Source organism: Spermophilus citellus (assembly GCF_964194105.1).
Source record: "Spermophilus citellus genome assembly, chromosome: 5".
Lineage (NCBI taxonomy): Eukaryota > Metazoa > Chordata > Mammalia > Rodentia > Sciuridae > Spermophilus > Spermophilus citellus.
In genome coordinates, this window is record NC_138186.1 from 117,711,971 (window position 1) to 117,728,005 (window position 16,035).

The 16,035-nt window shown below is 38.7% G+C and overlaps 1 protein-coding gene across 3 annotated transcripts in view; it reads right to left on the minus strand.

Annotated features, from left to right (window-relative positions):
* Positions 1–16,035, minus strand: part of METTL24 (methyltransferase like 24) — a 93,886-nt gene that overhangs the window by 64,741 nt on the left and 13,110 nt on the right. Inside the window, exon 2 of one of the 3 annotated variants that reach the window (XM_081294026.1) lies at positions 2,419–2,522. The exons of the other annotated variants lie outside the window; for them this stretch is intronic. The gene's annotated coding sequence lies outside the window, so the exon portion shown is untranslated. The remainder of the gene's footprint in view (positions 1–2,418; positions 2,523–16,035) is intronic. 3 annotated transcript variants of the gene reach the window in all.

A 16,035-nucleotide genomic window follows, 5' to 3' on the forward strand; every position in this document is an offset into this window, starting at 1 on the left:
GGGATTGTGAAGGGAGGGGAGGGAGGATGAGAATAGAAAAGGCTGTAGAATGAATTGGACATAATTTTGCTATGTTCCTATATGAATACATGAGCAGTATAACTCCACATCATGTACAACCACAAGAATGAGCTCCTAAGTTATATTTCATGTATACACTCTACTGTCATGTATATCTAAACAGAACAAATGAACAATAATGAAAATATCTACCCCATTAAAAAAAAAGAAGAAGAAGAACTGAGCTAACACAGACCCCTGCCCAGATCCCAGACTAGCCACTAGACAAAGGCAAAGGAACAGACCTGAAACACACTGCAAAGGCTTTGGAAACAGAATTGATAGAAATCACAACTCACAGGAACTCAATGCCTGAACCCCACCAGGTCAATTATCAGTTAAAACAAACGTATCACTATCATCCCTAGTCTTCAAACAAAAATCAGAGTCTCCTAATAAAATGTTTAAAATATTCAGGAAACATTCCAAAACTACCAAGCATATGAAGAATCGGAAAAATCCCAACTGGTATGAGACAAAGACAATCACAGATGTCAATGAAGGCATGACACAGATGATGATAGTTTTTGATGCAGACTTAAAAGTAACTATTATAAGAATTCTTTACATGAAATAGAGGTGTATACTCTTGAAGCCAATGGACACATCGAAATTCTCAACAAAGACACAGGAGTCACATGGAAACTTTAAATGAAAAATATAATAACCAGCTGGGCACAATGGCACATTCCTGCAATCCCAGCAACTCGGGAGGTTAAGGCAGACGGATTACAAGTTGGAGGATAGTCTGGCAACTTGGCAAGATAAAAAAATAAATAAAAAAAAAAAACAAGACTGGGGATGCAAGTGGTAAAGCACTCCTGGATTCCATCCCCAGCACCAGAAGAAAAAAAATCCCCTGTACCAGAAAAGAAAAATATAATAACTGAATAAAAATCTCAGTGGACAGAATCAACAGCAGAATGAATTTGGCACAAGAAAGAGTCAGTGAATTTGGAAATAGAATAATAAAAAGTATCCATCTAAACCACAGGGAAAAAAATGATTTGAGAGGAAAAAATAAATAAAAAGAGTCTCAGGGACCTATGCAATGATACCAAGAAGTTGAATGTTCACAGCATTGACATTCAGAGGAAGAAGAGAAAGAAGGCAGGGTAGAAAATAATATTTAAAGAAATAATGGCTAGACAATTCCCAATTAAGAGAAACACTCAAAGAATTCCACATCCGTACACTGAAAGCAAAACACAACAAATAGTAAAGCTGCGTCCATGGATGCTGTGGCAAATGGGACATGGGCCAGGGCCAAAATGACTAGGTGAGAAAGGGCAGAGCCAGCCCTGTCCCCCAGGGAACGGCTTCCCCCAGGCCCCTCCTGTGAAGGCCCAATCCCACCTCTCCAAGCCTATCTGCTAAATGTCTCTGGTGGCAGACAGCACGCATGCTGAAATCCAGGTCCAGAGCAGCATTTTGAATGCCTTCCCCATCAATCTGCCACCCCTGCATCATTACCCAGAGTGGAGGCTGGGAGGCGAGGGGGCCAGAAATCAAATCAACTCTGACAAGAAAAAATGCACCATAATTCAAGCAGGCCCTGATAACTTTTAAGAAGGAAGAAGAAGAAGAAGGAAAAAAAAAAAAAAAACAGGACAAGGAGGAATAAGCACTCACCTCTAGATTTATTATCTACGTTTTCCTACCTGGTAAGTCGAAAAGAGAGGCCAAGCCAATTAAAGTAGGGTTTTTGTTCTGAAGCTGACATCTTTAAATTCACCACATTTTCTGTGTGTGTCAGAATGGTTCAAACCTGGGTGAGATAGAAAACCACCCCTCCTCCAAGGCTAAGAAAATAAAAGATCATGTATTGAGGGTTTTCTCATAGGCAGTAAAAAGAGAAGACAAATGCCTGAAGTAGATCCAGTGAAAGCCAGAGGTCGTCATCTGTTTCCATGAGGCAGACGCTCACACAGTGTCTGCATACATAGTAGGGACTCAAACGTCAAATCAGGGATTTCACTGAGGTGGCCCATCAACCAGGAAAGAGGAGGAGAATAGCATTTGTCTTATGAAAATAAGTTTACATAAGACTGTTTGCCTAGGAAAACAAATAGAAATTTAGAAAAGCATTAACCACATTTTTAAAGGTTCTCCACCTCTCTGTGTCTCCAATTGTCTGTCTCTGTCATCCCTCCCCCACCAACACACACACACACACACACACACACACACACACCTCCCTCCATGTGCATGCACAACCTCTTCAAAATATATACAATACGTGGCCTTTCTGGGGCCCAGAATCTTAGGAGCTTAATGTTATCTGCATCAGTTATCTACCTGCTATGTTCATGGAATTACTTCTGTCAGAAAACTCAGGTAGGATGTGGTGGTGCATACCTGTAAATCCTAGTGGCTCAGGAAGTGGAGGCAGGAGGATCTTGAGTTTGAAGCCAGCCTCTGCAACGTAGTGAGGCCCTAAACAACTTCTTGAGACCCTGTCTCTAAAATAAAAAAGGATTGGAGATGTGGCTCAGTGGTTAAGCACCCCTGGGTTCAATACCCAGTACCAAAAATAAAATAAAAAAAAGAAAAGAAAACCCTGATCAGTTAACACTCCTCCAAATAGTCACCAGTTCCTGTCACATCAGACTCTTGGGATGGAAGGTCTGCAGATACAGAATCCTGAGCAGCTGTCACAGCCAAAGGAAAATGAGATGGCTAAGGGTGGGGATGGACAGAAAAACCACTGGGAGGGAGGGAGGAGAAAGAAAAAGGAAATAGAGAAAAAGGAGCATGAGGGGGAAGAGAGGGTAAAGGGGCTTGCCTCAGTACTTGCACAGTGATCTTCATTCTCCCCGCAGGTTCACCTGGGACCCAGAGGGGCCACAGTGGGGTTCCCAGGCCCTTCTGTGGGGCCTCTCAGCCCACAGCCCACATCAGCCCTCAAATCTCATCCAAACCAAGGAGAGTGTTTCACTTCTAGACTCTAAACAAGAAGCAATTTTATCACCAAGAAGAATAATCCTGCCTCACCCCTGGTCACCAAGGGTAGGAGGACAGGAGTTGTGGCAGAAAGAATTCATCCCAGAGGCCACACGGAGCACCTGAAATAGCAGCAGCCCACAGCCACCAGAAGGCTGACAAGTGGGGTGGCAGCCATGTCGTATTTCATGGTACGCTGATGGGAGCAATGAATTCCTGGAAGTCAGCCTCTTGTTTTAGTCAGCTCTTTCCGCTGCTGTGACTATAGGACCTGACCAGCACAATTGTAGAGGAGAAAAGCTTTATTCAGGGGCTCATGGTTTCAGAGGTCTTGGTCTATAGAAGGCCGCTGCATTCCTTGGGGCTCAAGGTGAGACAGAACATCATGGTGGAGTGTGTGTGTGGCAGAGGGAAGCAGCTCACAGGGTGATCAGGAAGCACAGAGAGAGACTCCACTCACCATATACAAAATATATACCCCAAAGCCACGCCCTAATTCTCACCTCCTCCAGCCACACCCTAACACTTCAGTTACCAGAGAATCCCTATCAGGAGACTAATTGACTTATTAGGTTAAGGCTATAACACAATGATTTCCCCTCTAAACCTTCCTGCATTGTCTCACACATGAGCTTTTGGGGAGCACCTCACATCCAAACCATAACAATGCTGGATGATGCTTGAATGATGTCCTGAGAAAGGGCATGAACAAATAAGACACAGGTGCCCTGTCATGAGGTGGACAGCCCGGGGTGGCTGCAAGAAAAAGAGTAAACTAGGTCCCAGATGCCTAGCCACACCTCACAGCCTTTACCACATAGCTAAAGAGTAGCACCAGGTTCCTAAGGAGGCTGTTGCATCCCACTGAATATGTGTTGGTTATACATAACTGTATGCATGTGTGTATTTCTCAGTTTTAATCATGCATCTATTCATATTAACTAACTTTTTCATTTTCATATTGTCCATACTTTCTCTCTCTCTCTCTCTCTCTCTCTCTCTCTCTCTCTCTCTCTCTCTCTATATATATATATATATATATATATATATATATATATATCTGACCCTTAGACAGTGATACGATTTGGTTGCCTCAGTAAATCCTACCTGACAATTAGAGATAAGGCTCTGGTTCTGGGACATTTCTTGCATAATTCTATATTTATAGAACATTTTTCTGTCTAACTGCACTGGAAGTTATAGTGCCTGGAAAGTTAGAAGAATCCCACTAAATGTTTTTTTTTTTTTTTTGATCTGTGGGAAGCTGCCAGCAGTGTCAATCAAGGCAGTCAGAGCTGGCTGGACTCCTCTAGCACCAAAAGCACTTACGCCTCAAATCTAAATGGAAGGAAAAAAACCTACCATCTTTATCACTAAGTGGTCCTTTTCAGGAACATGGAAAATTGCTGAAGGAAGCAGACCTGTTTGGAAGTCAATTGTTATTGGGTTTGCTGCTGTGTGACTCTCTGGAATCAGGGTTCTTTGCTGAATAGGAGTGGGAATCTCCAAGGTTGGAAGCTAAGCTGCTGAAGTGGCAGATAACCTTGGCCTAGTTCCCTTTCCCCATTTCAGACTGGAAATAGCAAGAGCAAAGGGGGAAAACTCTACAAATAAATAAAGCAGGTCTCAGCTGATGAAATTCTGAACACATTTATTAATGGCATGAGAAAGGACTAATATTGCTTGCATTAAAGAAAAACAGACACACTTCCTCCCACAGGGAGAACTTAACAAACTAACAAAAAAAAAAAAAAAAAGAAAGAAACAGAATCCAGAAGATACAAACTATTTCTAGCTTTAAATTTTACTTATGTCATACTTATAGAAAATCAGTGCATTAAAAGAGATCTTAAAGATAATCTAGACCACCCCTTCATATTATAATTGAAGAAAATAAAGTTCAGAGAAATGAAATGACATACTGAAGTCACATGGTAGGAAATAGCAGGGATGAGATTCAAGCAGATAGTTCCATACTTGCTCTGCTACACTGGGCCGACTCCATTCCATCTCTGATATTTATCTTTCCCACACATAGCTTTCCTGTTCATGAAGACATGACATGCTAATATCAATTTACTCCCAGGTAAAACCACAATGGCTGCCTTGTATTAGAAGACTCATTGATGCAATGGGTAACATTAAGTTCTTTATCCATAAGCTGTGAAACACATTAAGAAATTTACCAGTGGCGCCAAAAATGTCATGGCTGATGAATTCTTGGGGAGTTAAAGAGAAGGATTATAATATACCAGGTGAAAGGATTCAGGCCTTTCTGATGAAATAGTAATGGTTTACACAAGTATTGGCAGGAGTCAGTATGAGTCCCTGAATGAGACCTTGCCTTTCACTATACCTATCAACCCACACTGGATATGTAGCATGAACAAGAAAGAAAAGTTTTGTTCTTTGAATCAACTGAATTCCATTTGAAATCCATTGAATCCTTCTGAAATCCAAACATCCACATAGATGTTTGTTACTGTAGCATAACCCAGCCAATCCTGACTGAGACATGTACCTAAATGTACTCGGTAAAAGATGGTCGTCATTATTTTGTCACCATTCACACAGAATTTTCCCAATTACACACCATCAAAGATTAAATGGAAAACTTAAACAGACTATTATTTTCTGGAGAGTGTTGATTAGAGAAAGAAAAAAAAAAACATGTAACCAAAGACAATTCAGTGTCAAGTTTAGACTCAGAGAAGTTAGGTCCTCAGAAAGAGACCATAAGGAAATTCTGGTTACAAATCCTTTACTGTCTGGCCTATTTTCTAGCTCTAACATACTGTGCCAGGCCTTTTTCCTCCTACCTAGAATTCTCTTACTTACTCATTAGTTAGTTCAAATTCCACTTATTCTTTGAGGTCCAGTTTTAGTCCCACATATTACCCTTAAATACCCTAGTCCTTAAGGCCTCCCCCAGGTACAAAATGGACTATGCAAATGAAGTACTTCAGAAATTATCTATTTTACTTCTCCCTTTATACTTATCAAATGTTTGCATAATCTGATTCAAGTGAGTTGAACTAACCAGAACTATAAGCCTTATGAAATTGCCACATGTTTTGCTTCTTTCACAATCCCCCACAGAACTGATTCCAAGGGACATTTTTACATTGATTTAAATGCCAGGGAAGAAAGAACACGCTATAACTCTTGGGAATGAGGATAATTGTTTTATGACTTTGAAAGAAGTAGGGAAATTCACTAAGTGAGCTTTATAGTAATATCTTAATCTAACTAAATATACTCTTTATTTAGGCAGAAATAAATTATTGTAAATCCTGCTATAGTTTGGATCTGGGAATGTCTCCCAAAAGTCATGAGCTGAAGGACTTCCTCAATGCAGCAATGTTCAAAGGTGGGGCTTTTGGGAAATGATTGGATTATGAGGCCTCTGATCTCATCAATGGATTAACCCAATGACAGATTCAGAAATGGATGGAACTGTTGGGAACTGGTAGAAACTTTGAAAGATAGGACCCTGTTAGAGAAAGAAAGTCACTGTGGGCATGCCCTAGAAGGGTATATTTTGTCTCTGGTCCCTGCCTCTCTCTCTCTCTCTGTCTCTCTCTCTCTCTCTCTGTCTCTTTCTACTTCTCTTCTTAGGTGACTTTTGCTCTACAACACTCTTTTGCCATGATGCTCTGCCTTACCACGGGACAAGAGGCCATGGACTTGAAAATATAGAGGTATTAGATCCCAATGACATTCCTCATAGAAATAGAAGAAGTAATCATGAAATTCATTTGCAAAAATAAGAGACCTAGGGCTGGGGCTATAGCTCAGTGGTAGAGCGCCTGCCTCACATTATGAAGCACTGGGTTCGATCCTCAGCACTATATAAAAATAAATAAATAAATAAAGATATTGTATCCATCTACAACTTTAAAAAATATTTTAAAAAGAAGAAAGAAAGAAAAATAAGAGACCTAGGATAACCAAAGCAATCCTTAGCAAGAAAAGTAAAGCAGGAAGCATCACAATACCAGACTTTAAACTATACTACAGAGCAATAGTAACAAAAAATGACATGGTATTGGCACCAAAAGAGACATGTAAACCAATGGTATGGAATAAAAGACACAGAGATAAACCCACATAAATACAGTTATCTCATACTAGACAAAGGTGCCAAAAACATACATTGGAGAAAAGATAATCTCTTCATTAAATAGTGCTGGGAAAACTGGAAATCATATGTAATAGAATGAAATTGAACCCCTATCTCTCGCCCTGCACAAAATTCAAAGTAGATCAAGGACCTAGGCATTAAACCAAAGACCCTGCAAGAAGTAAAATCAAGAATCAATAAATGGGATGGATTCAAACTAAAAAGTTTCTTCTCAACAAAAGAAACAAACAGTAACATGAAAAGAGAGCCTTCAGAATGGAAGAAAATCTTTACCATGTACATCAGATAGAGCACTAATCTCCAGAATATATAAAGAACTCAAAAAACTTAACACCAAATAAAACAAATAACCTAATCAATAAATGGGCTAAGGAAATGGACAGAAAATTCACAGAAGAAGATATACAATGCATCAACAAATATATGAACAAATGCTCAACATATCTAGCAATTAGAGAAATGCAAATCAAAACTACAGTGAGATTTCATCTCATTCTAGACAGAATGGCAATTATCAAGAATACTAACAACAATAAGTGTTGGCGATGATGTGGGGGAAAAGGTACACTCATAAATTGCTGGTGGGAGGACTGAATTGGTGCAACCACTATGGAAAGCAGAATGGAGATCCCTCAGAAAACTTGGAATGGAACCACCATTTGACCCAGCTCTCCCACAACTTGGTCTAGACCCAAAGGACTTAAAATCAGCATACTACAGTGTTGCAGCCACATCAATGTTTATAGCAGCTCAATTCACAATAGCTAAACTGTGGAACCAAACTTGATGCCCTTCAATAGATGAATGAGTAAAGAAACTGTGGTACAGATAACCAATGGAATATTACCATCCTTAAAGAAGAAAGAAATTATGGCATTTGAGATAAATGGATGGAGTTGGAGACTATCATGCTACACAAAATAAGCCAATCCCTGATTTGTGGATGCTGATCCATAATGAGGTGGGGGCAGGGGCAAGGGAAGAATGGAAGAACTTTGGATCAGGCAGAGGGGAGTGGGTATGGGGAGGAAAAGATGGTGGAATGAGATGGGCATTATCACCCTTTGTACATGTATGATTGCATAAATGGTGTGACTCTGCATCATGCATAAACAGGGAATGAAAAGTTGTGCTCCATTTATGTACAATGAGTCACAATGCATTCTGCCATCATGTGTAACTAATTGGAACCAAAAAAGCAGAGGCAATGGAGCCAGTCAATAATAGACTGGATCCTCTACCTCTGAAACTATGAGCCAAAATAAATCTTTGCTCCTTTAAATTGTATTTTGCCACAGAGACAAGAAGTTGACTAACACAAATCCTAAATGTCTTTGATTTAGCTTTGTTCAAATTTTTAAAAAATTACAAATGACAAGTGCTTTAGCAGAAACACTGAAACTGAAAAAAAGCATTTCTGAGAATTTAAAACACTCCATTAAATATTAGCATTTGTTTTGATAGATTTTAAAAAGTTAAATATTTACATGTCAGTTACTATAAACTTTAAGCTAAATCTGTACACATTCTACACCTTGAAAACATGCTAGATAGATTTTGTCCAAATCTTTAGAGACTTAAGGAGAGCATAAAGCTTTTCTATAATATTGAAAGTTTATTTTCATAATTCCAAAGAATTGAAAACTACAAATACTTGTTACTGTAAATTTTATTTGTTAAATGCAGAAAATGTAGCTGTTCAGGAAAAAGATAAAACTATCCTTGTCAGCAAAGGTAGATCCCCAAGGCATCACAGAGATAACCTTCTGATCCCGACTGCTCTGGTCTAGTTCTTATCATTCATACTGGGCAGCAAGGCTGTGCAGCTTCTCTTGAAGTTCAATAAGTGTAAGTGTAGTCCTTGTAGGAATTTATTTTACAGGTAAAGTAGAATCAACATATTTTAAAACATGGTACACAATTTTGCTTTTTTATTTTCTTCAACATACTTTATGGGATACACTTGATCTATCTCTACAAAACCAACTCAGAATTTCTCTCCCTGTGCACTCCTGCTGCTACCTGAATAGTGTATTTTCATCAGGAGTCACTTGGTTTGTTCCCAAACAAGTTCATATCAGGTGTGTGTGTGTGTGTGTGTGTGTGTGTGTGTGTGTATGATATAATTTAATTGAAAATTAGGTAAATCCATGAAGTGTGTGCACTGAAAAAAACAGGTTTTTTTTTCTTCTATAAAAACCAAGTCCATAAAAGACAGGTGCTATTTTAAAATGGTGTTGTCTTTGGCATGGGTGAAGTAACTGTAAAAGAAAAGAACAAAATCACTAAAATCTCAGAGTGTTCTGCACTCATATTGCTCAGAAGTGTCAAGTTCTTGCTCCATTTTTTTTTTTAGAAACCAAAACTAGAAAGTGTGGGTGATGCAGTTTAGATGAATTTTTGCAAGAAAGACCAGAACTCCAACCAGGGACACACACACACAAGATTGGCAAATGAATATACATGGATATTTTTTCAATTAAAACAGACTGTGCGTGTACATGTTTTTGTGATTCACTGCTTTAACCACCTTTTATATAACTGACCCAATTATTACAAATGGGTGACTTTAGGATGAGGCTTCTACTCAACTTGTTAATTAAATGGTTGTAGAGATTACACAAGTGCATAGTCAGAGACAGTGCAATGTTATTGGTCAACTTAGAATGCTGCTAGGCTAGTATCAGTGTGTGGCTATAGGAATAGAAACATAAATCCGAATGTGGATAAGATGGAAGAGATGACCTATAATTTCCTTTTATTTATTTTCTCAAGAAGAGAAATTTTTCCACCTTCAAAAATTTGTTTAGCATTGACCAGTTTTAGAGCATAGAACAAGAGCTTGTTTACAAATGAAATAACACACAAAAAAAAATCAATGGTAGGGATGGCTGCTATTCTGAAGAGAAAACATGGCTGTGCTTCCTGATGAAGCTTAAAGAAGCCAAGAAAAAGCAGACCTGACTGACTATAAGAAGCACCTCACAATGCCCATAGGAGGTAACTAGGCCAGGCCTTGCAGGGAGGATCCCTACTCTCCAGTCCACAATACTGGGCTCCACCTCCTGGAGGACTCAGCTCAGCTCACAGTGAGATGATTCCAGCAAAGAAAAGCTCATGACACTGTGGCAGCTCTCAGTGAAAAGTAAACACTAGTTATTGAACCATCTACCCCAAGTTTAGGAATCGGTCCTCCCCAAAATAATTGTTCATGTCTTGAGCAGGTATTTGACTCCCTGAGAAGTGGCCCTTCACAGGAAGCCTGGGTCAGGAGAGGTATCTATATTCTGAAAACTGCTATAAGTGATTCTGATTCACTCTCACATTAAGTGTTTAGCTTCATGAGGATCATGAGCCCTCTGAAATCCACTACCAGTGAATGTGTATATGTGCAGATGTTCAGTATTCTGCAATGCCTCCCAGAGCAATTTATTTTCATCAAATTTTTGTATCAGAAAAACATCAAGAACCCCTGTTGTGAACTCAGTTCAAGTCTTACCCGCCTGGTTATCTGCATAGTCCTGAGGAAATCCGAGAAGAGCTGAACAGAAGTGTTTTTTGTACAGAGACTTCCTGTCGTATTTCTCTTTCTCTTTCTACATTTTTTTCCCCTCTAGACTCCAATCTGTTCCTATTTCTTCACTTCTATTTTTAAGTTGAAAAAACTTTTGGTTTCAAAATAACTATAACCTAAGAATTCCTTGGATAAAAGACACAGAAAATTGAATTTCCAATTTCCCTTGCCCCACTTCTTCCATTCCTGTATGGTTTTATTATTAAAACATTAAAGGAAAAAAAAAAACCTTAAGGGCACTTTCTGGTTTTCCTATTAAGCTAATGACTTGACCAAATATGCATGTGTTTATTTCAATTCTATGCATCATGGCTTACCTATATTTTTAAGACAACAAATTATACATATAGATAGTACTTCTTTCCTGTTCTTGTCTTAACACATCACTATAAATAAGGAAGGATTTGATGTTGTATGTGTTAAGCAGGCTCCAATCTGTGCTGGTGGTTTGGTTTTATAAATAAGAACATTCCTAGTCCAGGAATAAGGCCCAGGCACTTGGATTTTCCAAAACAACTCTCGTATCCAGGGTACCCAAATAAATTCAAGCATTTCAGTTTCATAACTGATGTACTTCTTTCCTCCTGATTTAGGCTCCTCTAAGTGCACATTAGTTAAATCAGCTATTTTTTACTATTTCGGTGCAAAATGAATATTCACAATTCAAAAGAACATTCCCTATCATAATTATATAATCAGTTTGAATTTGTTTTTAAGCAATGTAAGGCATACTTGAAATTCTAACCTGACAAAAATAGCTAAAACTAAGCTCTAAAATATATTAGTTGATTTGGAAAATATCTACGAAGCCTTAATGTCAAACCTAAAATCTATAGTAATCAACATTGTTCTGAGATCTAGATTTTGGCATAGAGTACTTATAACATAGAGTAGAAACAACACTAAGACTGACCTCAGCTGACCTGGGTTATAATATCAATTTATCTTGACCAAGTAATGTGACCAGATTCCCTGTTGATGGAAAGGAAACAATGTCCATATCACTAATAAGATTATTACAAGAACCTCTTGGGATAACAACAGAGCCAGCCTTTGTAAGCTAAGAAGAGTAGTCTAAGTTCACTGCTCTTTTGTTCAACACAAATGCCCTACAAAATATAACAGCATTCTCCCTGCACACAGGTCATTGCGAGTGAAGTGACAAATGGTCATTTGGGTGGGAATGAAAGTGAGGGGGTAAAAAAAAAAAAAAGGTAGCTGAAGTCCTGAGCAGAATAAGAACCCACTTGCTTGGGGTTTATCCCAAGGATGCAAGGTTGGTTCAACATATGGAAATCAATAAATGTAAGAACTGTCTTAAAGACAAGAATCACATGATTATCTCAATAGATGTAGAAAAAGCATTTGACAAAATATAGCATTCGTTCACGTTCAAAACACTAGAAAAACTAGGAATAGTAGGAATATACCTCAATATTTTAAAAGCTATGTACATTAAACCCAAGGCCAACATCACTCTAATTGAAGAAAATCTGAAAGCATTCCCTCTAAAAACTGGAACAAGACAGGGGTGCCCTCTTTCACCACTTCTATTCAGCACAGTCCTTGAAACACTAGCCAGAGCAATGAGGCAAAAGAAAGAAATTAAAAAGTTATGAATAGGAAAAGAAGAGCTCAAACTATTCCTATTTAACCATGAATAAGTCTATATTTAGAAGACCCAAAAAACTCCACCAGAAAACTTCTAAAAATCATAAACAAATTCAGCAAAGTAGCAGGATATAAAATTAACACCCATATACCAATTGCATTCCTATACACCAATGATGAATCAGCTGAAAGAGAAATTAGAAAACCTATCCCATTCATAATAGCTTCAAAAAATACAATAAAATACTTGAGAATCAATCAAACAAAAGAGGTAAAAGGCCTCTACAATGTGAACTACAGAACACTAAAGAAAGAAATTGAAGAAAACCTTAGAAGATGGAAAGATCTTCCATGTTCTTGGATAGGCAAAATTAATATTGTCAAAATGGCCATACTGTCAAAAGCACTATACAGATTTAATGCAATTCCTATTAAGATTCCTATGAAGTTCTTCATAGAAATAGAAAAAGGAGTCATGAATTCATTTGATAAAACAAGAGGCCCAGAATAGCTAAAGCAATCCTTAATAACAAAAGTGAAGCAGGAGGCATCACAATACCAGACCTTAAACTATATTACAGAGCAATAGTAACAAAAATGACATGGTACTGGCACCAAAACAGACCTGTAAACCAATGGTACAGAATAGAAGACACAGAGACAAACCCATATAAATACAGTTATCTCATACTAGACAAAGGTGCCAAAAACATACTTTGGAGAAAAGATGGTCTCTTCAACAAAAGGTGCTGGGAAAACTGGAAATCCATATGTAATATAACCCCTATCTCTCACCCTGCACAAAACTCAGCTCAAAGTAGATCAAGGACCTAGGCATTAGACCAGAGACCTTGTGCCTACTAGAAGAAAAAGTAGGCCCAAATCTTCATCATGTCAGCTTAGGAACCAATTTCCTCAACAAGACTCCTGAAGTGCAAGAAGTAAAATCAAGAATCAATAAATGGGATGGTATAAAACTAAAAAGCTTCTTCACAGCAAAGGAAACAATCAAGAATATGAAGAGAGAGCCTACACAATAGGAAAAAATCTGCCACCTGCACCTCAGGTAGAGCATATAAAGAATTTAAAACACTATATAAAGAATTTTAAAAACTTGGGCTGGGGATATAGCTCAGTTGGTAGAGTGCTTGTCTTGCATGCACAAGGCCCTGGGTTCTAATCCCCAGCATCACAAAAAAAGAAAAAAGAAAAAGAATTCAAAAAATTTAACACCACAAACACAAATAACCCAATCCACGAATGGGCAAAGGAACTAAACAGGCACATCACAGAAGAAGAAATGTTCAACAAATATATGAAAAAATGTTCAACTTCTCTAGCAATTAGAGAAATACAAATCAAAACTACACTGAGATTATATCTCACTCCAGTCGAAATGGCAACTATCTGGGTTGGGGTTTGTGGCTCAGAGGTAGAATGTTCACCTAGCATGCGGGAGACACTGGGTTCAATTCTCAGCACCACATGAAGTAAAATAAAGACATTGTGTCCACCTATAACTAAAAAATAAATATTTTTTAAATGGCAATTATCAAGACTATAAGTAACAATAAATGTTGGTGAGGATGTGAGGGAACAGGTTCACTCATACATGATTGCTGGTAGGATTGAAAATTAATGCAACCACTCTGGAAAGCAGTATGGCGATTCCTCAGAAAACTTGGAATGGAACCACCATTTGACTCAGGTATTTCACTCTTAGGCATGGATCCAAAAGACTTAAAATAAGCATACTACAGTGATGTGGCCACATCAATGTTTATAGCTGCTCAATCACAATAGCTAAGCTATGGAACCAATCCAGGTGTCCCTCAACAGATGAATGGATAAAAAAAATGTAGCATATACACACAACGGAATATTACTCAGCCATAAAACTGAATGACTTCATAACTTTTGCCAGTCAATGGATGGATCTGGAGACTATCATGCTAAGTGAAATAAGCCAATCCCCAAAAACCAAAGGCTGAATGTTCTCTCTGATATGTGGATGCTAACACACAATGTGGTGGGGCAGAAATTCATTGGATTAGACAAACGAGAATGAAGGGAAGGGAGGAAGATGGAGGAAATAAAGGAAAAAAGAAAAGAACCCACTTTTTTAAGAGATGCAATAAACTGATAGATGCTTGGTTCTTTCTTTTAACAAATCCTGGGGCTCTGTGTCAGTGCTTTGGGCAAAAAACACGAACACACCATTTGTCCAACAAGGGCACAGAGATGGCAGCTTGAGGTTCTCCTTCATCTGTAGCTAGCAAGTTCCTGGGTCCCTATAACACATGGCTGTGTATGTATGTTTCTGCTAGGTGCCTGCCAGGTTTGGGGAGCTGTTGGGAGAGTGAGCACCACAAAGCTCACTAGGAACCAGGTGATCACTCCTGAAAGGCCAAACCAGGTGCTACCTACACAAGCAAATACAATGGGCTCCACATTTCTGCTACACAAACACGACTGTGCCCATCAGTGAGCACCATCCCAGGCTGGGGTTCCAGGGCTCTCTCACCATTCATTTAGCTTTATCCGAGCATAGCAAAGTATAGGGCTTCACTGACGTTCACTTCATGGGCTTCTGGGCATTTTAAAATTTGCACACTAAAATTTGCCATTTTAAAGTGTACACTTCAGTGAATTTTGGTATACACACAGTCACCGCTATCTAATTCCAGAATGTTCCATCCCCTAAAAAAAGAAACTTTGGAAGAGCAGTCACTCTACTCCAGGCCTCTGGCAACTGCTAGTCCACTTTCTGCCTCTCTAGATTTGCTTCTTATGAACATTTTATTAAAATGGAATCGATGCAATATGTGGCCTTTTGTGACTACCTTCTTTCACTTAGAATAATGTTTTCGAGGTTCATCCACACTTTAACATGTATCATTACTTCATTCCTTTTTATAGCTGAATAAGATTCCATTGTACGACTCTATCACATTTTGGATATTTGAGTGGTTTCCACTTTCTGTAAATTATAAAAAATGTTGCTCTAAACATTCCTGCACAAATTTTGTATGAACATGTCATTAATAACTCTTGAGTATATCTCCAGGAGTGCGATTGCTGAGTCTCTTGAACCCTAACATTCATGCCAGCACTTTCTATGTGAATCCATTTCCACAGCAGACAGAAGGAAATAGAGTTCACAAGAAATCCCAAAAGTCAAAGAAGGAAATGGAGACAGGTATAAAGAAGGAATAAAGGGGTTCTGCATGAAGCAAAATATTGATGCTCACAAAGCACCATGAATAATATCTTTCACCTACACCAAAACACAGCAGTGGCCATAGCCAGAAAGAGGGGATCAGTGCTGGACCTAAGTTGGCACAGTCTTCTTAATAATAACAACGAGCTCATAATGAGTGCTTGCTATCTTTGAAGCACTGTGTCGAGCACATTATGTAGATTGTCTAATAGTAGAGAGGATGGGGAAAACATGATTATCGCAATCTCTGGTTGCAGCCAACTCTGCCCTCTGCTAGAGCGGCATAATTCATCCCTAAGCCAGAACCTAGAGGGAGAGGGGAAAACACAAGAAGCGAAATGCCCGAGCAAAAATAAAATAAAATAAAGGCATATCTTTAGGATTTGTTTGCTGGAAGTTCAAAAGGTTGGGTGGAAGTGGGGTTCAAAGGCTTGATCATGGAAGACAGATGCTTATGAGAAGGCAGGAACAATGCAGCAGGAG